Source organism: Anopheles darlingi, chromosome 2 (assembly GCF_943734745.1).
Source record: "Anopheles darlingi chromosome 2, idAnoDarlMG_H_01, whole genome shotgun sequence".
Classification (NCBI taxonomy): domain Eukaryota; kingdom Metazoa; phylum Arthropoda; class Insecta; order Diptera; family Culicidae; genus Anopheles; species Anopheles darlingi.
Window position 1 is genome coordinate 39,554,937 of NC_064874.1, and position 24,466 is coordinate 39,579,402.

The 24,466-nt window shown below is 47.2% G+C and overlaps 1 protein-coding gene across 2 annotated transcripts in view; it reads left to right on the forward strand.

Annotated features, from left to right (window-relative positions):
- The window catches only part of LOC125952263 (dopamine receptor 1), an 88,940-nt gene that overhangs the window by 37,364 nt on the left and 27,110 nt on the right, over nucleotides 1-24,466 (forward strand). The window lies entirely within an intron of this gene.

Here is a 24,466-nt window from a genome sequence, read left to right on the forward strand (position 1 = left end):
GGTGTGAATAGAGGTCCCTCCCTCGTTGCAAATGCACTTCCGGAGTGCTTACAGCCTGTGCACCCCCTGTGTGTGTGTTTCACGGTGAGTTTTCGCGTCGCGTTGATGACGATGACGGTGATGATGTTGTTGCTTCCTTCTTTTTACTACCATCCAGCACCGGTAGTGGTACCGTTCCGGTTTTATGGCTTGAAAAAACCACCACCTTCTGTTCGATGGCCGGGGAGGAGGGACTTTTACTGCAACGAAAAAAAAATACGGGGCCCTTTCTCCATCCGACAACCTCATCAACTTGCCATCAGCACTCACTTTTTTGCTCCCTTTCTCCCTCTCTCTCTATGGCTTGTAGACTAATGCCGTGTTGTGGTAATATTTTCACAACAACCACCATCCGTGGTCGACTTGGTGTAGTTTTTATTTGGTTGAAGACGACTGAAACAGGTCAACGGGGCTTTTATAGACTTACGCGTAGTTTCTTCTCGTCCACTTTTGCGCCGGTAGTTTACTCGCGTTTGATTTATTTTTTCCCTATCCTAGTTTTGGCAGTTCAAAACAGTACGGACAGTACGGAATTTAGACCTCTTTTGTAGTGATGAAATGAAATGAAAATCCCCCAAAAATCTCATCTCCCGGCTGACTCAGTTTTAGTGCGCACGAATTCAATGATTCCCGGAACCTGGTACCATATCTGGTAATAGAGCGCCAAAAACACAAAACCAACAAAAAATAAAAGACAAACCACTCGCCGGTGTTGCGACGGGGCTACAAAAAACGTGAACTAAAACCAGCTGAAGCCTGCCATCGTACCACTGAAACTATTCATTGCCTATAGTACGGGGCCGGTGCATGATGGCGCTCGTAAACTTCGCCAACCGGCCCGACCGGCGGACCGTCAGCATCCCTAAAGGTTTGAGGGCTCCGGGTGTTTGGTTTATGTTTTATTCAACGCTATCGTTTTGCCAACGTGGTTCCCCCACATGGGAATTTCTGGGCATCCCCGGTGGGCGAGGAAAAGCCTCCCTTGTGCGGCACCCATTGGTCAGCTAAAGCCCCCATGAATCCGTGACGGGCACATGTTTCGCACTGTATTACACGGTTCGTTGGATGTTTTGCTCCTACCACCCGGCAGCGCGCCTAGGCGGAACGGTACACAACAAATGATTCTTCCATCGAAAGCTTCTCCAACCCCAAAAATGGAGAACGCATCAACATCGCATCGCATCGCATCGCGCAGCCATGAGGCATCAGGCAAAGGTGACCATGGCAACATGGGAATTCATTTTTAATGGAAATGGAGATTCGTCGGTTAGTTTCGCGATTCCGGAAACAAAACAAACCCCGAGCTGTCGAGCTATCAAGTCTAACAATATCGCAAAATAATCCAACATTGAGGCTGCAATGTGCTGGCTTGAAACCTGAGTTCTGGTTCCAGTTCGAGAACGCACCTGCTGCTATCACGGTGCACAACGGTGCACAACACACCACCTTAACGCGGATCGCGGATAATTACCTCGAAATAATTAAGTCCTCGGTGGTGGAACCCGTTCACCGGTAACGCAACCTTGAAAGGAAGCAGTAGCAGTAGCAGCAGCAGCATCTTTAAAGCCACTGTTCCTCGGCCCGGGTCTCGGTATACTAGCGCCAGTCGAGTCAAGGAGAAAAGGCGAGCTCCAAAGGGCCAAGCCCTCTATCGGACGGAGTGCCGTAGAGTGGTGGTGCGCACCGGCACCGGTTGTGGTGTTGGAGTTCCTTGGGGCATTAGCATTATCCGGTCCGGTGGCTCATCAACGGTGTTAATGTGGAACTAACACCCCACGCCACGCCACGGCAGGCCATCCAGACGGAGATAAGTGTCCGGACTCCCCTTTTCTTGCTTCCATCGCATCGCACCACCCTCTCCGCAAAGAAGAAGAAGAAGAATTTTGTAACTGTAGCAGCACCAAGGAGCACTGGATCGTACTCCCCTTCTTTCTGCTCACGCTGCTTTGGCTTCAAACGAAGCCGCGAAGAAGACTAACGGTAACTAGGTACTTTCGTTAGGATAAAGACCCCTGTCCTAACCCTTGTCGGTGTTATCGGTGTTGAGACCGGCAGATATGGTGAGCATACGCTGCTTCCAAGCCGTGACGAAACGGCAGACAGCGCACGGATGGTCTGAGGATGGTTTTAAAAACATACCCGAAAACGGAAGGAAATTGTTGTGCTTTCGTATCAGATTACAGCTGTTTAAAGCCGCACGTACACGTGTGTTGGTTTTTGGCCAACATTTTCATTAATTTTTCAGCATTACGACTTGTTTAGAGATCGGTTATATCTCTGCATAATAGAAAGAAGAGACAGAGGAAGGGAGAAAAACGAAAAAGATTCACATGGAATATAGGGTCGGTAGCGAAGCAATACTTAATAAACCCGAAAAATCCATTAAACTATCCCGCACAGATTCGAAAGAACGATTCGGAGCTCAGCTCAAACCTGCCCTCAAACGAAAATGTGGCCAACCACAGTACCCACACTTGGAGCGAGCTAATCCTAAGTCATCCTTTCATCCGTCAATAGCCAACGGGTTCGGTCCGTCGTTCGATCCGTCGAGAGGCGACAAGCTTCGAACCAGCTGAACACTAACACTAACACTACTGCTGCTGATGATGGTTATGATGAAGAAGATGATGTTGATAGCGGTGATGATTTCGGGAGGGGGCGAGCCAACCGTTCAAAAGGGGTTTCGAGATGATGGAGTTATACAGATCTCTGGGTCTGGGTGCATGAAGCAGACCGAAATCAAATCGCCCCTCCGGTGGCTCCGAACCGAACCCGCCCCCAGAGCTTTGGGCTAACCAGCAGAGGGAGCCACTCTTCAATTCATAATAATTTTGGTACGGAATGGACGGTCCGTTCGGTTTCGGCTTTGCGGGGGTTTAGGATCCCCATTTTTACCTTTAAAAAAAATGCTACCCTGGAATGGAAGCTATGGACACAATCCGTTAGCAATTTAGTAAAGCTGACATTTCCGATTTTCTCTTATTAATAGAAAAAAAACACAGAAAAGCGATAGATTTTAGGTTCGCTTTTGATCCTCCCGTCCATGGTATGATTTATCCTTTTTTTTTCACCCAATTCACAATGTCACTCTGGGGAACACGGTAACGTGGTAACGATGTTCGATTATTATTTCTTCTGATCATCAGAGAAAGGACAAGCGAATTATGAATTATGAAACGTTCCCTGAATCGTTCCTTATCGATCCCGAAATGGGTTTTCGCCCATTTTGGTCCATTTCGGTTTTTACTGATACTAAGCTGGTTTTTTTTTCTATTTTTATCCCTTTCACAGGTAAGAGACGAGAGGCACAGCAGAGAATTCTAAGTGGAAAACCGGGAAGGTTCGATCGCGGTATCGTATTGATAGTGCTGCTTATCCGTTACTTTTGTATCGCTTTCAGAAGATCTAATTCCATTTTATTTGATTATCCAAGACGAGTTCTTGAGTGCTTGAGTGAAGAGAGAGAGAGAAGGAGAGTGAGTTATGTGCATCATAAGCATTGTAAACAGAAACATTGCGAGCGAGCACCTTCGAATGCCTCAACTACTGCCCTTTTGTCGCGACTTCGCGGAGAGAACACCGAAAAGAGCAGCAGTAAAAAAATGCAAAATGATACCCTCCCATAACCGAGATAATAACAGAAACGGCAAAAGCGCACTCACATTTCGATCAGCGAGCAGTCCTTCCGCGAAGGACACACGAAACCGCGACTACCATAGAAGTAGAAGTAGTGCAATGGAAGGTCGTCAGTAACTCCGTCGGCTCCGTCCTCACGCGGGACCGTGACCGACTACCGTTGGCACATAAAGCTTTCGTTTCACTCTGGTGGTTTTATCTATTCAAAACAATGAACACACCGTAGTACCACCGGTGTGCTTGTGTGTGTCTCGCTGAAAGTAACAACAACAACAACAACAACAACAATGAAATGGCGCCTACACGCGTCACCTAGCACGAGATCGTGTAGCGAAACATAAACCATCCGGCGGACGCTGGACGGTGGCGGTGACGGCTGCTGCCGAAAAGTGCGCCAACGGTACAAAGATGAATGTCTTATGAACCATCAAATCGCTCCCCGGGCGCTTATTCCATGCCACTTCCACGGCTCCCAGGGGAGAGGAGGGGGGGGGGGCAAAGGGAAGCTCGGAAGTCGGAGTGCGCCCGGCAATCCCGGGGAACCGGCACCGGCGGGCCGCCGGATCGCCCCAAAGGAAAGTGTGAGGGACAGTAAATAAAAAATGACTACCGAGTACAATGGCGAGACTACCTTCTTTTTCCTTTCTTTTTTTTTCCTCTGCGTGTGTGTGTGTATGCGATTGGGCGAAATGGTTGGAGGATATGCCGTCGCACAACATTTCATAAGAGCCTTTATTAGGTTACCGGCGACGGTGGCGGTGGCGTGATGGACTCCATAGGTCCTTGAAAAGGTCCTTTCTTGTGCGATCGACTACGAGCTACGAGCGCGGCTGAAGTTCGGAGAACTTTTCGCGTACGAGCCCTGCGATTAATGCGTCCTTTGTGATGAAGCAAATGGAGCCGCGAACCAATGAAGGTACGAATGTGGTCCACCAATTTGTTCTAAGGCTCAAGGGGCAAGCGCACGCAGCGCAGAAAGACAGTCGAAAGCCCTGCACGAAATGGATTCCCGGTACCCGGGGTCCGTGCAGCCCTTGGTGACGAAGAGGTGGGAATGGAAGTTTTGGTCCAACCACATCAATAACATTTTACTATGAGGCATGAGCTGTTGGTTTGCTGGACCTTCACCACTGGAGCTTCGGAGAACAGAAGAGAGAGAGAGCAACATATATTTTATTAAATATTTGCTTTGGAGATCTGCGCTAAAGAGCAGCGTCACGCGTTGTGCAACATTAATTGAAAACACTTTAAACGGAAATCCGGGTTTTCGTGTCGTGTTGTTGTTGGTCATTTCATTCACATTCTTCCTCCTCACGCATTGGGGCGAACCAACACCTATCCCTCTTCTGCTGATTAAATGTGGCCGTGGTCTTTCATAACTCAACACTTCATAACAAAAGTATTGCGAGAAAATAAAGCGAGGCGTTATTTATTGTTTGGAAATAATTGGTCAACCAGGCAGATGTGTTTGTACAACAAACGAGCTGCTGCCTCCCCCTTAAAGCAACAGGACGAATCAACACATTTTGCACTTTTGCATCCCACAACTTCCCACCATCGATAATTCGCTCGATGGAGGTTGAAGCGTTAATTAAACAAAATTGCATTAACATTTCCCATTAATGAGCACCGAGGTCTGACGTAAAGGGTGCCACACACACACACACGTGTGGGAACGCCAATTTTGCTCGCCTTAAGAGCTGTTGAACTGTTATTTCACTGCAATTACGTTCGTGTATGTGGGTGTGCGGAGAAAATGGAAAACAAAACATTTCATTGCACTTCAATCTTTCTTTTATTTTGCGGATTGGCTGAGGTTCGCTTGAAATGTCGAAATCCGCTGCAACGCGCGTTCCCGATCTATTGCATGTTAAGCCTATTAGGTTGTCATTATGAAAGCGTAAAAAATCAGTTTGCATGTTATATGCTCGGTGAAAAATGGGATTAATCGATGCAAATTGAATTAAAACTGAAGCTTTCATTATCTCCCGCTCATCGTTACATCGTTGCATTTTTGATGTACATAATCAAGCGCACATCAACGCTGTTTGTTTTTTTTTACAGTTGCAATGCAATGTTGCATTCGTGTATGAGCGCGCTCGTGTATAAACATTGCAAAGCGAAAAATGACAGTTGACACTAAGCCATTGACGGTTTACCGCAAGTGAAAGATTCTTTTTTCGTATATCAAAAAAAAAATTATAAACAACAGCTCCAAAAGAAAAACTCCAGAAAATGTACAGCAACAACAGCTCCAAAAAGTGACGTTACAATACAGGGTGCGGTTATACGAAACCACCATCATCACCACGTGGCGTTCTTCAGCCAGCCATCATTCCGGACCGATTAGGACCCGCTGTCCACGGTGTCAGGAAGTAACAAATTACCCGAGCTCATGTCAAAGACGCTCCCGGCGAATGGATGGACAAAGGAGATGAGGACACTCTGCTGCTGCTGCTGCTGCTGCTGCTGCTGCTGCTGCTACTGCTGCTGTCACTGTTCGGATGATGATGCTGATGCTCGCAATGATCGCCAACAGTTTTGCTCGATCACTTTTGCACGCCGTCAAAATTAGCAACACTTCTCATGGCACTCAGGCCCGCTCGTGCTCCTGCTCCTCGGTGTGGTGACGCAACCAGTGCAAAACGGAGGGAATAAGGAAGCACGGGGTGGAGCAGAAAAGAAAAGATAGGAGAATGTCGCCCGGGTGTCTGGCCCGGTCTGCAGCGATAAATAATTATCCTGAATCCCTGAATGCTTGCTCTGGCTGCAACATTAATTAACGCCAAACGGCTGAACAGGAGGAGCTACAGGAAGAGAGAGAGAGAGAGGGAGAGAGAGAGAGAGAGAGAGAGAGAGAGAGAGAGAGAGAGCGTCCTGCTGCTGCTGATGCTGATGCTTCCGGTACCGACACCGAGACCTGACGGGAAACGAACTGTAGGAGGTTCGTTTCCCTACTCTACGGCCAGAAGTGACTGTCACAGATCTTTTTGTTCTCAAAGGCCCCCCACCCCCAGCTCCAACGCTTCCTGCTCCCATAACTTCCGGCCTTCCGGACTGTCACTTAACTCGGTTGCTTCAGGCCACCACCGCGGGATTGCACCGTGCCTGTTCCTGCTTCTTCAGACCGGATGAGACAATCTGTGGATAGCCAGCCGGTCGTTCGGTCGGCCGAATCCTCTAACCCTCTGTTTTTGTGCCCCTCACACGATCCGCCTGACGGTAGCTGATGATTTGCTGCTGGAAACATATTTTTAATGAACCCTTGCCCTTACACTCCCTTCCATTGGCACTGCACGTAAGCTGTTGTGATGCGCCAAGCGCCAAAGCGAAGGAAGCGAAACTAGGGCGGAAGTAACTTTAACGCCCACCACCACCAGCCCACCGAGAGGCCGAACAAAGGACCATAGACCACCAACTTCAACCGACACACACACACACACACACGAGCTGGCCGGATGCAGAGGGAGGTATATCTAGTGGCCAACAATGGCGCACGTGATGGTGGGAGCGTTTTCCTGTGAAGGAGAATACATTGTGCCCTTTAATCGATCAACGGGTTCGCGATTCGATCGATCGATCGATCGATCGATTTGACCAATATCCCCAAGACCCCAAGAGCAACTCACTTCGGACACCAGGCATACAACAACAACCCATCATGTAGCCAACATGTTCCGGTGCTCCGTCATGCGCCGCGGCAGCATCCCCGACCCCGGGTTACCATGGACACCGTGGTGTGTGGTGCACGTTTCTTGGTTTGGAACGCTTCGTTGCTGGCAGGTGCATCACTGTAAGAACCACAGCTCGGTGCGGTTTGGAGCATAATCAATGAGAACTTCCACAAATTAATGAACACCACCATCACCACTACCACCAATAGTACCCCATCCCCGAGTACAGTGTAACGAGCTGCACAGCTTGAATTAAGTGATAGGAACCGGTTCAGTTCGGATTGGTGAGCTTTTTCCCGGAAACAACGACAACAACGACAACGACAACAACGACAACGACGACGACGAAGCGCTGTATAAATCAATAAATAAGCATCCCCTCTGGCCCTTTCCTCGACGCCCACCGGGTCCCTCTGGCGCTCCATGCTAATGGAGGGAAAAGTTCGTTCGTTCGTTCCGTACCGACTGGCACACTGGATACACATCGTCCTGGCGTCCTTCAATTGATTTCACATCAGGACCAAACGGTGAACTCGTTCGTTAGTTCGCACCGTAAAATCGGTAATGGCACGGGCGTGCTCGCTGGCTGGCTTCACGAGACGGACCGAAACCACCTTAATCCTTTTACGTCCTACCCGTTTACCACCCGCACGCTAAAGTTAGTGTGTCTCTGATGGCAGGCGATGGGAACACGATATGCCCGGAATGTGCTCAACGGGAAGTGAGCGCTTTGGAAAAGTGGAAAACTATTTCCATGCTTCCATCGCACCAACTTATGCGCTTGTTGGGAAGAATTACGGCTTATTAAGGGTGCATAATTGGGGCATAATTTTACGCAGAAATTTGAGGAATAAAACGAAAACCATTCCCGCCTGAAATTTCCTCTGACAGCTTCTGGTTGGTATCTTTGGTTTATTCCACGACGACGTAAACCTTTCCACATATTTAAGCACCTGGAACAATTTTAACCATCGAAACAGAGCATAAGACAGCATAGTGCTACTTTGGGTAGCACCCAACCGAGAAGCGCTAGCGAAGATGCAGACCATGCACCACCATAAACGAACATGTCAGCAGGTGGAATGGTGTTTCCTGGTACACTTCCGGCACTACATTAGAATTGATGCGCTTTCCCAAAATCCCAAAACGGCTGTCGAAAATGGCGGCCGGTAATGGCCACTATCGTGTGCGTTGTACGTCGCATCGGTGTTTGTGTGTGATGTATATTGCAGCTAATGAGTCTAAATGGAACGAAAATGCTTACCCAGCGCTCACCAGCGAACGTCAAAGAGTATACCAAGAGGGATGCACCTCAATTGCACCGCTTACTCCGAAGGCAATCGAGTAGCCTGATGGTTGTGTAAACTCCGATGCTGATGCATTACGAGGCGCAAGTGCCGGCACTTCAAACATGAAACGCTGCCGTATCCGCTGACAGGCTGACGATTGATTGAGGGTTGATCGGTGCTGATCGCTCAACGCCCCCCACCGAGAATCGAGAGCTACCTTTTGTCAAATTAATGGTTTCGAGTCGATTGCGTTCCGTTGATTGGTACGTCCGGTACCAAGTAATTAAGTTGGGGCAGTAAAGCGTAACCAAGCAGGCCACTGGATGCTGGCGAGAACTACATGGAACTCATCCCTCCAACCCGCAGAGAGGGTACTGCGCGGTGTTGTTGCAAAGTTGGACCAGCATTTCCTTTTCGCTTGACTAACACTGTTTTGCGTTCGTTGTTCCGTTAATAACAAATGGCGGAACCGGCGGGCCATTTTCTGTAAAACATGATTCATAGATACACCGCTAGACAGGAGAGCGAATACCCGATCCGAGACCAAACACGTCTTTTAGAACACCAGCGAGCGACCCCCGGCGGTTGAGCGTTCATCATGATTTATGATTATTGACAATTACTTCAACGGCGGTAGCCAGGATTCCCGGTACAAGCCCCTGCTGTACCGGGCTCGCCAGTCAGTCGCACAACCACAAACCCGCTATCGTCAGGGCTTCGGAGGAGACACATTTTTAATTCCACAAATAGCCCCGGTGCGACGGCAAAACATCCAAAACGGGGGGGCTCGAAACCACCACCAATCACACAAATCACGGTCAACACGGACACCACCACCCGGCACCCTCTCACACCGTTAAAATGGAAGTAAAGAACACGAACCCGGGCGTTACGGTGGAGAGCAGCGAGCAACAACTGGTTTCACCAGTTTTTGTTCTCGCCGGTGCCGGTGCCTTTCAAATGTGACGCTATTTATTACTATGAACTGACACAGCACCGTGTTGTGTTGTGGCAAACACCAACACCAACCGGTCACCTATTGCACGGTATTCGCTTTCCAAATTTCCTTCCCACACCAGTACAACACCGCCCCTCCCGGGGGGGACGAAGCGGAAATTGATTGGGCGCAGTTCAATGGACGGCGGACAAAGGGGATTGGAGAGAGGGAAAAAGGATGGGAATAGAAAATGCCATGCTACGGCGCGTGCTGGCGGAAGCTTCCTCATTTTTCTTGTAACGCTAAAAGTAAGTAGAAAAACAAAAGGAAAACGACGTCCGAGGGGCGTAAGTTGGCCTCCGGTGGTTGACCGTTGAGGCCGCATTAATTTATCATCGATAGAGCTCCAGTACCTGGTCCGGACCGGGACCGGGACCGGACAATCCGACAATGGTATCCCATCGGTTCGGGGCGCCACTTAAATATGATTGGGAAAGTTTTGCTTCGGATACCCCTTTCCCACCGAAACCACCTTCTCCTTCGAGTGGCGACAAGAATTTAACTTCGACAAAGACGTGTTGTCACCGACGAAAGAGAAAGGAAGATAGAGAGAGAGCGGTTGAGCTCGAGCATAGGGCAAAGGCCACTCAGTCCCTCAGTACAATGGAGGTTACTCCGGCAAACCCGGAAGGACCATTTTTTCAATCACTACCCGCAGCCCACCAGCATCCATCCGGCTAAGCAGCTGGCTGGCTGGCTGGCCAACCACTGGAACTGCTGGAAATGCTTTTTAAGGCGCACGAGAAATCCCTTAAGCTCCAAATCCCAGGAACCACACAGCGCGATGGGAAAGGGAGCTTTCTACTAGATGACTTCATCCTGGCTACTATTCACCTCACTCCAGCCACTCCAGCTCCTCGCAAAGACAGACGCCATGTTTGGCCTGTGGGGTGAGCTGGGCTGATTTATTGACCACCACCACCAGGACACCGCCAGGACACCGCACACCATCTTCTGGAACCATTTACCTGCAGCCGGAACCAAGTGAGCTGTGACGCCGGTACCTTACACCTTAACCACTTCCCTTGCTTTCCTGGACAGCAGAGTTCCCTTGCCTGCCTTGCTGGTCTGACCTTTCACCCTCTCCCGAGGGAGGAGGCCAAGTGTCGTCGTGGTGGTGGTGGTACGATTTGTCCTCGTGCCGCGGAGCGCGCATGAAAGTGAATAAAATCCTCAATAATTTATTGTTTCGTAACCATTCGGGGCGGTGGCAGTGGCCACCAGCATCACCCACCACCACCACCACCACCACCCACGGGACCACACACACACAGGGCCCAAAAGGTGTCCCTTTTTCTAAAGGGTACCACCGACTGTTGACTTGACGCTTCCCTCCCTCCTTCTCCTTTCGTGTCCGCGTGCTGCAGCTCGCCATTTTGCGCCCTCCGTGTCCATCGGAACGCGAAAAACACACACATACACACACACACACACACACACACACACACACACACACACACACACACACACACACACACACAGAAACACAGACACAGAGGAGGGAGAGACCCGTAAGATATTGTAACGAGCCTAGTGGACGAAAGCGTCGCCTCCGACGTCGGTTCGCCATTCATTAGGTCACCACCCTCTAACTTTTTATGCCCCCTATCCCCTCCCTCTGCATCACCTTCTGGCCTTTCACCTCCGACCCAGACCTCCCGAGAGGGTTTGGATTGCTTCAAAAAGCTATACGATACGAAACCGGGAGGCGGTGGAGGGCGAAAAGGGTGAAACTAAAATTCATTTTCGCTCACATCGCTCGAGGCAATAAATGTTTGCTCACCTCCGTGCCCATCGGTACGGTACGGTCCCCACAATGGTGGATAATAATTAAAAAGGCTCGTTTCAGATATAAGCCGTTCGTCGAAAAGTGTCCAAATCCCGCACCGCGCTGGGGGGGGGGGGGGCATGGGAGTGTGGGAATGTGGTGATGTAATTTCGGTAAGAGACCCTCCGCAGGAACAGAGAGAGAGAGACAGAGAGAGAGCGAGTGAGAGATGGTTGTTATTCGGTATTCCATCTTTTTGCTGTCGCCGACCGACAGTCCGTTGTTTGGCACGCTACAACCGCCAGGATAACCTTCTACGTCTTTTGTGTGTCTCATAAAACTTATGGTCTGGTGGTGGGCGCGCGCACGGAGCTTGACGCGAGCACCACCGTCGGTCGACGGTCGGTGTGCGAGAACTTGGGCAGCGAGAACTAAAAAGAATCCACCACCGAAACCACCACCTACCAGATGCCAATGTTTTGCGTAGTCAACGGATTGACTCAGATAGTGGCCTGTGGGACGAGGAACACGGGACGGGGGGGAACGGAAAGCACGTCGTTCGTGTGCAAGATGACCGCTCAGCTCTGCTCTGCTCGGCTCGGTGGCTCATATTTGCCGTTGACAGCAAACTTAACTGCCCTGACATATGCTCGCTCGGGTTTCGGTTGGTCCTGTCTGTCCCTTCGGTCGGTCTGTCAGAGCCGGATTGAGAGGTGTGCGGCATGGTGTGCGGTTTGTGCGGTTGGCGGGACAGGGGAAACCAACAAGCCATAAAGAAGATCCACTCGAACGGGGGGGGGGCACGTTTTGGGGCCACAATCCCACAGATGAAAACCGACGACCGTCGGCTGGAACCTGGACCTGAACCTGGAGTCCTAAGCGAAGGGGGGGTGTAAGGAATTTCAACAAACAGACGCACACACACACACACTCACACACACCGGTGCGCATTCACGTAGACATTTTGGAGGAAAGCAAAAAAAAAGGGAGTATACGTTTCACCATCCTGGCAGCAGCAGCAGCAACAGAGCGGACAGCACCAAGAGCATCTGACGAGTTGCCTGACTGACAGCGATTGCGATTGCGAGTTGGCTGCTGTGTGTTGGCCACATGATACCACGTGCTCTCCCCCCACCCCTTTCCCAGCAACAGAGCAACCATTTCTGGTGCAGTGCTACTACACTTCACAACACGCAACACACACCACACACGTGGACTACCTGGGGCCGGCTGAGAACGTGCCTCGGCGCTCGTGACGAACCACAGGAGGGATTCCGGGAAGAATCCGCCGGACCACGGCTGCCTTATTGCCGTACGGGGTCTCTAGAAGGTTGACGCTTTCCACGGCAAGGCGAGAACACTACGGAGTGGGCAGATAAGAACTGGCTGCATGAACTAGTAGCTGGCTCTCGGTACGACGTGTGCAGGAGAGCGTGTGTGTGTGTGTGTGTGTGTGTGCGTGTGAGTTTGCCACCACACGATATGTTTGGGTGGTTGTGTAGTTTTTTAATTAAACTCGTTTCAATTTGGTGGATCTGGGCGACCGCTCACGGATAGATAGGTATGGCACGCACTCAGTCATCGTCGGGGTCTCTGTTCCCGGGTATGGCTGCCAAATGAAGCTTGATGTTCCATGAAGTGCCAATAAAGCTCCACCAGGACCAGGCACCAGGAGCCAGCAGGAGCGAACAATACTCAATTCACTTCGGCAACGAAGATCGTGGCCGAAAAAGGCAGCGACGCGAATGCATTTTGTACGCCAGCAGCCGATGCCAAATCCGCGGCCCGGCAGATGCAGATTGTTGTAATTGCATCTCTGAAGGGCTTCTGATGAAAATGACTGAACGCAGTCATAGCAACAGCCGGCAGCGGCAAAGCAAGCGATGGATTGTTGGAGCGTTGGTGAGTAGTTGCCAGGGAGTAGAATTAGATCAGTTTGCGATCAGTTCGTACCGTTCGTTGAGGCCGTTTTCACAATGGGTAGAGATGTGTTTAAACGCAAAAAGCGCGCGGTTCTGTCAAACCTCCATGAGTATTGAGTTGCAATAGCTTGACCGACTCGCATTACTAAACCGGACCCCTAGCACTCACATATACAGTATGCAATAAAGGGGTTATCCAGCCGTGCCCTATGTCAGCTGATTTTTATGGAAAACTCATGTTTAAAATCTAAAATCGCACATCATTTGCTTCAGCTAGCTTACTGGTGCTTTGAGCACTAAAACACCCTTCTTCTTAAGCCTTTTTTTATTTTAAAATGTTCTTCAAAGCTAGTTTGCTAATGATGTAACGAAAAAAAGTTTTAGTTATTGGTGAGTGTTTTTTTAAAAAAGATTAAAGCAAAATGAAGTAGATTAAAAAATAAAGAAAACGATATAATTTTGATTGATGAATGAAAAATTTTCTAAAAAATTGGTTATTTCTAGGTGAAAACACTTTTTTCTTACTGTATCGTCTATCCATATTGATCAACTGACTAGGACGGACCGTTGGAAAACATACGAATTAGCTATCATTCGCGTATTTTTTACCAATAAACTATACTACTGTGTCCAAAAAGTAAGGTGACATTGGATGTATTTTGAAAGTTCTTTAATTTTTCTTCCAAATCAATTTTTTTGCCATCAATGTAATCCCTCCCAGACACAATGCACTTTTGCCGACGAATTTTCCAATTTTCTAAACACGCGAAAATGTCGTCTTTAGGAATGGCCTTCAGCACCTTTTTCGCAGCGGCTTGAATCTGCTCTATCGTGTCAAAACAGTGTCCTCGGAACGAAATTTAGGGCTTGTCTAATAGCCAGAAGCCAAATGTAACCAAATCAGGCGCATAAGGTTTTATCGGAACGATATGAGTGAAAATATTGGCAAAAAACACACCCACAGAAAACCAACGAAGTTTGAGATGGTGCATTATCGTGATCGAGCGCTGACGCACTTGAGATGAAAAACATCCTTCCAAATGTAATTTACGGATATGTTTGATATGCCAATATCATCAGCAAAGTCTCTTGTTGTTAATCGACGGTTTTCCAACACCAAATCTTTGATTTTTTGGACGTGACCTGCATCGATTGTCGTTGGTGGTCGTCTAGAGCGTACTTCCTCTTCAAAACGTTCCCGACCCTCCTGGAAGTCTTTCCACCAAGTGTAAATAATTTTTATTGACGTAGTATCGTCACTAAAGACATTTTGTACCATTCGCATTGGTATATTTGCAGCAGAAAAATTATTTTTAATGCAAATTCTTTGTTTTAAAATTTGCGACATGAAGAAAAACGAAGAATGCACTTTTAGCAGTTCACAAAAAAATACGTATCTCAAACACTAGTGAATATTTTGACGTGAAACTTGCCATGGTTGTCAATAACAGTGCTGACAACATATAAAAAATACAAAACTAAAGGTATCCTTTTACGCGGGCATTTTGGACACCGTGTCACCTTACTTGTTGGACACAGTAGTATATTAACGAACGCTGCATACCCTACATACGGCCCCAAATACGGATCTCATTTAGCCAACTGTAGCCGTTGAGAATGTTCTATAAATAATCGTTTGTATTTCATTCAAATACACTGGAAGCGTTCACACGCAAAAATCGCAACGTTTCCATGGAACTTTGGAAGGAGGCTTTGTTTTGGCGTTTGAGCGCCTTCGGTGTGAGTGTCGCTTAAAGCACCATTTGCACAGAACAGGCTACTTACCACCCCAGTAATCACATCGACTCCCATTATCAGTCGTTATAAGACGGAATCGGAAACGGCTACCGTGATCCATTCGAATGGGAAATGGGGGCCAGCCAGCCGGAATGACCGGAATGGCGGCCCAACCACCGTACCATCACCGTTAATGAGCTGATCCATCTGTGTTCGGTAGCGAAAATCAGATAACCGCCCAGCGCAATGGAATAGCGCCACCTCGGGACCTCTTCAATGGTGAAGATGGCAAGCTTCTCTGCGACTCGACGTCGACTTGACTAATGTTTACAAATTGTCCGCTGCCATGCCCTATCGATTTCATCATTAATGATAATTGATATTGATGGCATCGGCGGGTACGGTGGTGGTGGTTCACCATGCGGTGAGGTCCTCTCAGTGGACCTCAGCGTGCCGTGTCATCATTATTTGAGTGTCGGCAATCGATACCATCAATTAATTCGTGCTGTCCAGATTTGCTGGCGGTTCTCGAATCTATCGCCCCGCGTGACTTCCCGTTGTAGGTTCCTTTGCTTCGTACTCAGTTGCAGGTTCCTGTCGCCGGTTCCTTCAGTGCCGCTTGAAAAGCAAATGCTCCTTTTAGGAAGCTTATTCATACAAATGGCCCGGTATGTTCCCAACGGGAGGATTGGTCGTTCAAAATGTTACCTGCCTCACGGGTAGTAGTCGGCAAGCTTGCACCTTCTGTTGGTAGTAGCGGTTTGGCGGGGAAATTTTACGACAACCCCCGCACCCAGCGACTCCCAGAGTGGCCCATCAAACGATCAATTAATTATGATTTGCTTTGTTGAAGGAAGTTGCAACCATGGATGTCGACCGCTTGGGGCACTGCGGCTAACGAGGAACTGATGATGTGGCGCTCCGATGATGGTGGATTGAGAGTTTATGACGCTACCGGAACATTCTCCTTGTCACACACACACAAACACTCTTGGTATGTGCTGGTTATTGGGCGCGATCGTCCATAACAGCTCCCTGCCACCTGATACACCTTTGCAGCTCTCTCTCTCTCTCTATCCTTGCATTCACGGAACAGCCACCGGTGTGCTACCCGAGCTGATAGCATTTATTACCATCTTACGGCACGATAAATCGCTACAGTTTTCCTTTTCCGCAACACTACAATCCATTTTTACGTATGCGTGGACGTCTTTGGTTGCACATTGTTTTCGCTTGTGTGCAAGTAAGTGTGTCAGTGTGAAGGGGATTGATCGTCTGGTTAGGGCACGCTCCGATAGCTTCATGATCCCGATGAATCAGAATCAGGGTCAAAATGGCCGCGTAAAGCGCAAATAGCAGAACAGATTCGAACGAGCTGCCGTTACGACAGCCCAGTTCGCGCTCTGAAGACCACAAAATGGTGATGTAAACACGTCAAAGGCCACGGCCTGCTAGCATGCAACAGCAATAAAGCTCCACTTGTGCTTATTTCGTATTTTCTGCCCCTTTCTTCAGTGGTTCATATTTTTGCTGAAAGTGAATACAATTGCAGGGAGGGGCTCCCGATCCAAGACATGTACATCTCGTTTTGTACTCGGTTCAGTGTATTGGCGCGTGGTTTTGCCTTTTTTTCGCGATGTTTGCAACCATGTTGCACCGTTGCACCGCTTACAGCAAGCACCAAACGGGTTTCACTTTGCACTCCAAGCACAACCGGCATAAACCGGCAGCAAAACATTCCTTCAGTGACTGTTTCGCTCTAGGATCAACACTGCACAGCACAGGAGGATAGTTGAACGAGGGACGAACGTGAACGTGATTTCCGTGGCCATCCAGCAATATTTCGCTACTGCAACTCCACCGGACCCACATGCATGACCATCGCAAACGATCACAAAACGGTGGCAGCGACGACGATGGGTGGTGTTGGATCAGCGGAAGCGGAAATGTTGTGTGCCCAGTGGGGTGTAAGAAGTTGCAAGAAAAATGTGCTGCAGCATCTTAGAAAAATCCAATTATGAATCCTGAACGTTGGAAGGAACGCCGCTGGATGCAGCATCTTTTTTTATATATTTTCCTCTTCTCCCTTTCGCCTGCACTACCGGAACGAGTCGCTCACTCGCTCGCTGGCTCACGGGGCGAACACTAATGGTGGCAAATCAAAGAGGAAATGGTGAAGCATTTGGAGCAAGTGCCAGAAGCGAACAAACAGCAGAGCATCAAGTGCTAATTCGTAAACGCTTTGCGTAAAACTCCCACCACCGGCTGCCGGGGATAAACGTTTGGGAGGCCAATGGTTCGAGCGCACATTTCTTGACGACGGAATAAATGCTTACAACATAAAGGGATAAAGTATGGCAATTTCTTTGAAGAAGAAAAGAGCATGGCAGTAGCATCACCAACCAAGGAAGAGAAGTTTTGAATAAAACGTTGGAATCCGCGCCAAGCTTGGGTCGTCTATGGGTGATTCTATGAATGTATGGAAAATGGCCTTCAAACCATGATCTAAACTTTTTGGTTTTCACAGACGATTCACGGATCAGCCAATCGCAAGCAAGCGACGAGCTGTTTTGTAATCACGTTAGGATGCAAATTTATCCCTATTCGCATCGCATTAATCAATCATCTAGGCCACGGCGCGTCGGAAATCTGATTAGAATCGATTTTATGGCGAACTTTTGATGTTGGAACGAATTTGCGTAACGAGACATTCATGTAATCCATTTAATGTTCCATTTTTCCAACATTCAGCTGCCCTTGCCTGTATGTGTTTTAGAGAGGACATTAGAAAGGGTGGTCCTTGGCGAACCTACATGGGAATTGATTTTATCTGATATTTATCTCCGATTTCTAATGGATAACGCACCGACACACACCTATTGCTCTCTTGTATGTAACGTAATATGTTTTAACATATTGAATACTGTTTGGGAAAATCATGTTGGTTTTGGCAAACACACGTTGTCGCGTTTTGTTTTATATTAATACTCAATTGGATAACTAGTAACGCCCACTACCTGTGAAGACAGTTCTAGGTAAAGTATGACGTGTTGTAATCAATTCCAGGAATCGTTAGTAGGAAAATGGCCCACTTTACATGTGAATTTTAATTGAAATCAAGCATTGCTGAATGCAGGACGAGTGGATTTAATAAAGCTGAGATACTGTACAGTGTGCTGTTGCTGTTTTTTTTTTTTTTGTAAACTTGGTTGGCTAGTAAAAACGAATCATTTATGGCAGTGAATAGCTTTCGCCTGCGGCTCCCTAAGCCAATGCCATTCCTGACATGTCCGGTTCGTCCATCGTAGACAGGACATTGGCCAAAGAATGGCTTCCCAGAAACACCGCACGTGTTACGTGTCCGTGGTCTAATAAATAGATAATGCCAAAGCGGACATAGCGTTCAATAGCGAATCCGCTATCATCCTTTTACAAGCCGCCAATCCGAATGATGTATGCTTTCAGAGACATGTTTTTGTCCAGACAAGGATAATCAAATACCAATTATTGCACCATTATTTCCCACGTGTTAAAGCAGATCGGTCATCACATTAAGCTACAGTAACACATTCCGTGGAAAATGACTTATTTTTAGCCAGAGCTCGTGGGTTTGCGTGCTCGAAAAGGGACATCTACGTATTGTGTGTGTTTGCTTCGAAGAAGGGACTATCTTCGCAGAAAAAAAATAAATTGATTCACAATGCCATCCAGTGTGAACAGACAGGTCAAAAGACCGGGCTGTGTTTTCTCAAGAACCCAGACGTACCCGTGGCTGCCAGACAACAACAAAAGGTGTTGCCATGAGTGGCAAAAAACATTTTCCAATAAGCCAATCATCAAAAAACGCTTCTAAACGCCACGCAATCATAGCAGAACCGCCTGCGAGGAACATCGGTTGACATCGATTTCCGAATGACGAACGTTATCGTTACCGGAAACCTGCTGCTTGAATGACCGGGGTTCAAAGGGAAAATCACGTAACCGTCCAGTGATGTGACCCGAAAACCAAACCGTCCTTCCGCCAAACCAAAAGGAAACATGTTTGTCGTGTGTTTGTTTGTTGGCCTAGCGCGAACGGACAAGGGGTGGTGGGTCGGGTATCTGTTTGCTTTCCAAATAGTTTACTCTTTCTTGAGAAATTGGGCCTAACAGCAGGTACTCTTGTTGACATCGGACGGAGGAACCCGAAGTATCGTACGAGGCCGCAAAGTAGCAGTGAGTTAAGTTCTGCTTCTTCATTCTTCGATCCATTATTTGGTTTCGACCGGTTCTCTCTTTCTCCAACGGCGGTGGCTCAATGTCGACGTCAACTTACTATGCTTAGCGCGCATCGATGTATTGTTAAAAGGAAGCACCGTTGTATACACATGTGTGATGGGCAGGACGGCTTCTTACAATTCGGTCTCCTATGTTGCGACATTAAATTGGTCATGATGAGACCGCTAACGACGTAAAAGAGGTCCTTTCAGCGACCTCATGTCCATGAATGGGGCCCTCTAATTGCAAAGAAAAGAAAGATATTTCTCGCAAGTGGCTTAACTTACAGATCATGATCGACTGGTAGGGAGAAGTGAATACAATGAGAAATGTTTACACAGGGAGACCAATAAAAAAGGTTCTTTTGTGTTGATGTTCAAATCCAGTTGAGTTCCAATCCTGAGCAATTTTTTAGTGTTTTCTTTCAAATTTATCGCAGTCCATAGTGTATTTGAAACAGCAACAAACAAAACCACTTGAAATGTCCATCGTCTTTTCCAATCATTTCTACTTGAAAATAGGAAATCGATAGCATATCCTTGCTAAATAGGTGACAATAACTTTGTGATGCAAGCTGTCAATTAAGTATCACTAAGGTAAAAAAATTCACAAGGATTTGTTTTAGCATTAGCCTTTGTTTAAAACTTCGACAGGGTCAAATTGGAACTCCTGGGAAGCGAAACATCTGTTACACATATTTCATGTTTTTCGTCAACCAAGATTGGGCCCGTAAGACCAAGACGTATGACAAGAGGTCCATCTTCTGAAATACAATGTTTTCAGGGTTGTTGTGATTTGTTTTTGGTATAACGAGTTTCGTCATGAAGTTGATAGATACTTCAGTATTCAATTAAACACTAGTTGTAATAAAAATGGGGTGCATTTCGAAACCATTGGACGCAACTGGTCCCAGCATCCTAACTCCAGTGGACATATCAATTACATTTTTTAAATTAAACATTTTATGCATATAGCAAACCAAAACGTGTTCCAAATGCGATCGTTTTATTACACAAACATCATATAATTATGGCTCGCAATCTTGGCAAGAATCACAAGAAGGTGTATTAAAAATGTTTTAATTTTTTATGCAACAACCCATTACATAAAAATCAATTTGTGATTTAAATAAAAAGAATATGATGCTTGTCTCATTGAACAGTTTAATGACTAATTTGCCAAAACTAGTAAACAGTTTGTCTGTGTATTTAATTATATTTTCATATAAATCTATGATTTTCTCTTTTCATAAAAGAAATCTTTTAATATTCGGTCTATCTTTTTCTGGTCAACGTTCTACTCCGGCTCCAGCCGAACATTCCAACGTGACAACCTTCGTTAATGGTCTCGAACGGGCTAGCTCTTAACCTGCCCTTGAAATTATGGCCGCCTGAAGGATGTAAATACACTGCCAACAGTCAAACAACACTCATCAACAATTAATTCTCCATCCATTTATTCTCACCCACCACCATTTCCCATCGACAGCGGCATGCTGAGTAGCTTCACTCAGGATCACTCAGGAAGAGTCGACGGTGGTCCTCGAGACAACGTGCCGATGGCGAAATCCCATTGATAAGAGACGTTGATTTTTGCTGAACAAATCTCCTCGAACAAACTTTCTCAATTAACTGTGACGGTTGAATTTCAACCACCGCTGCGTCCCCTCCGACCGGCCGAACTGTCGAACTGTCCGGTCGTTGTATCGATCTGATCGCATGCCTCAGTCCCAAGCTCAACAAACCCTTCCGCGACCGACGGGAGACGGTTGTTCGCTAACGAAGAAGCAGAGATTATAATTCTTAATAATCCGAGCAATTAATTTTCCTCTTGTTATGCTACGATCCGTGGAAGAGGCGTGCCGGTCAATGAGCGAAAGCTAATAACTTGCTGGGAAGATGTAAAAGTGTGTGTGAGTGTTTTGTTTGCCCAATCTTTTGGGCGCCAACAATTTGGTGCCCCGTTTAGCTTAGCGTGTCGATTATTGCAATTTGGCAGAAGTATATTGGTAAAGTTGGGTACGGTTGGGACAGGTTGGTGATTACTTTTCCGCAATGTTTCGACTCACCTTCGAGCGTGACCTTGCCACTACCGACCGTACTGTTTCTCATTCCGAAACGTCCATTCCAAAAGACATTAGAATATTCAAGAATTTGTGAAAACTCGAGGCGAGAGAGCTATGGACATCGCAGTTTCGCTTGAGGATTGTGTTGTGCCCCGAAAAGTGGTGGTTCTGCTAGGCGAACTCGAGGTCAGAAGAAGTAACTGAACCAAAAAGCCGGTGTCCTACTCCTCCTCATCCTTCTCCTCCTCCTCCGCCTCCTGCCTCTCAGCACAAACATCGTCGTCAGTTTGTTGATTCGGTTGTGCAACATTTATTAGCTGGCGATTATTTTATTTCTGCTCCAAGGGGTTTATGGCCTTTTCAGCATTCAGCACTACCGGCAGTGGTGATAAAGTTGTTCGCTCAATTCAGGCAATTACGATGCTTCCGGCAGCACCAGCAAACTCATTTCCTAAAATCACTCACAATCCACGCGACATAAACCCAACCCCAGCATCCTTTGCAGTTGATGTTTGAATGCTGTGTGTGTGTGTGCTTATGGGCCGAGCACTGGTCGCCCTCTCTCGATAGTATCTTTCGTATTACACGTGGCTTTATGAGTTGAAAACGCACAACGTCGCTGCCGCTGCCGCTGCCGCTGCCACCGCTGGCCAAAATATTGCTACCCTTGCAATAACGTAGCGTGGCGGCTAGGAGACGTGGCCGCTGCCTGGTAGATGGCCGAAAGCCATCAGAGAATTTGATTAGCTTCCGTTTCGACAGCGACGATTTAGCCCGCACTTCAACGCGAAAGCATCGGGATTTAGTATCTCGCCAGCGTGCCATCCCTTGCCCGCTGGAAGCGCTCATTTCCTTTAAACTTGTAATTCGTCAGCAGAAATAATGTCAATCACGGGGTGCAAGCAAACCAACCAACGAACCCACCCCACCCTACCCAAGCCAGCAATGACTGAGGCTGTGGCTCGACATGAAAGTGCCAGAAAGCACGACCGTCGACCGTCGTCCACCTGTTGTTGTTATGCCGGAGACCGGAACCCGAGGCGGGGCGGATGGTGTGTTGCTGTTTTGCAAAAGTGCTGACAAGGGAATATAGGCTTTCGGGGCAATTGCGGACCATCGACGCATAACGTGGGGACGGTCACCATTTAACGGGCCATAAAAGCGGAATCGTTTCATTCCCATCAAGCCGAGAAGGGCCAGGCCCTTTTTTGGGTAAAGTTTTGTTTTCCAAATCACCATACGGAGCTGATTGATTGTTTCGATATGTTCGCCTGACAAAAACATCGAGATTTAAGTAGGCCAAGTGAAGATATGTCAATACATGAGGGCTAAGGATTTCGCGTAATGCTGCGACCATAATAATAATAACAATAATACGATGACATAAAGTAGCTTGAAATTTCAAGCTTTTTTTTAAAATTTATATCAGTGATGGGAATGATAAAACCACGTTTGATACTAAACTTTTTTTTAAGGTACTGCCTATCTATGTAATTTATGTTTTGGCATTGTAATATATAAAAAGAAATATTGCTATTACCCCATGCTATGGCCAATACCAATAACACCAAAAATACATAGCCTATAGAATTAAAGAATTTTTCCTAAGGAACTTCATCAACAAAGTTTCTTTTTCCTGTAACATGTCGTATATATAGAGCTGCGTCAAAGCGACGAAAGGTTCCAGATGCGACAAATTTAATGATATGTAAGAGCAAATAGGCATCACAAATCATGCAGAAATCATGGATTAAAACTGATGCATGAATCATATCCCCATGCCAAGCAGCTACCTCTCCACAGCACTGACTGCGTGCATCAAAATTGAAGATACCATTCCCCTACTACTTGCCATACACAATGCGTCTACATACAACGCGATCGCGAGTGACGTTCGTGTTCGTGTAATGTGCATTTAATTCCATTTTAATTGAATTGCGTCGTCTTACGGCGGGGCTGCGGCTGCATATTAATTCCCGGATTCGAAACCCCAATCCAGCTAGCCATTCACGATCGTGCAGAACGTGCAGTTGCTCGTCGTCGTTCAAACACTTCAATTCAATTTGCAGCAAATTGATAATGCATTCAAATAGCTTTACGGTCGTGCTAGTGCGTTGCGAAACGCGAAGCGGAAACATGTAGCACGAGCAGCCAGCAGTCGGTGATGCAGGCAGTGTCAAGACACCGTTTCCACCACTCTGAACCGGCTCTACCGTCACGCGTACCACGCTATCGATTACCGGAAATCATTATCTACCAAGGCACGTGTCCCGCGCGTCAAAACGGACGCGCTTCACCTGACCGAGAATGACGGGAACCAGAACAATATTTGTTCAGGAAAAAAGCCATTATTTACGGGACCGGAATAGGAAATCGAACGCCAAACGCCGTACGGCAGCAAATCGGTCCCCTTCCCATCGGCCGCACCATCGCACCAACTCTTTCTTCTCGGAAGGGAGACCATGGAATGCAAAGGGAGACCATGAGGAGGACAAAAAAAAACTCCTTGCAGATTCGCCGATGTGTGGCGGAGCTTTCGACGAGAGTGAAACGAAGGAGAAATATTGGATCTCGCGTTCCACTTGTCAGCTGGTATTATTTTTGTTATTTACATATAGCAGCATGCGAGTTTCCATGTTGGCCGATCGATAAAAGGGGCTGGTTCACTGGCGGCACTGGGATCATGGAACTGGAATTTGTATGTTCAGTAAAAAGTGTACGTTGAATGGTTGTACTGTACAATTTACATCTGCAGCCGATAAATGCTAACGCGAAACAAAGAACTTTTAAGAACTTTTTTTTATAAAAAAAAATTCTCATTGTTAACCAAATGAATTATTTTATGATATCATGTGCAATGTAACCTGCTGATGGTATACTATTAAATCACCTAACTGTGATGTAATTTCCAGACCACGCAAGGCATTGGTTTGCAACGTTATGATACGTGATGTACTTTTATTCGCGCATTTGGGCCCCAACATGGTACAGCTTATTGTTTTCTTACCATAAACATAACCTTCACAATGCTAATTACATCCGTTATCTGCATTCGACAGGCAGTGGAAAGAGAAGAAGGGAA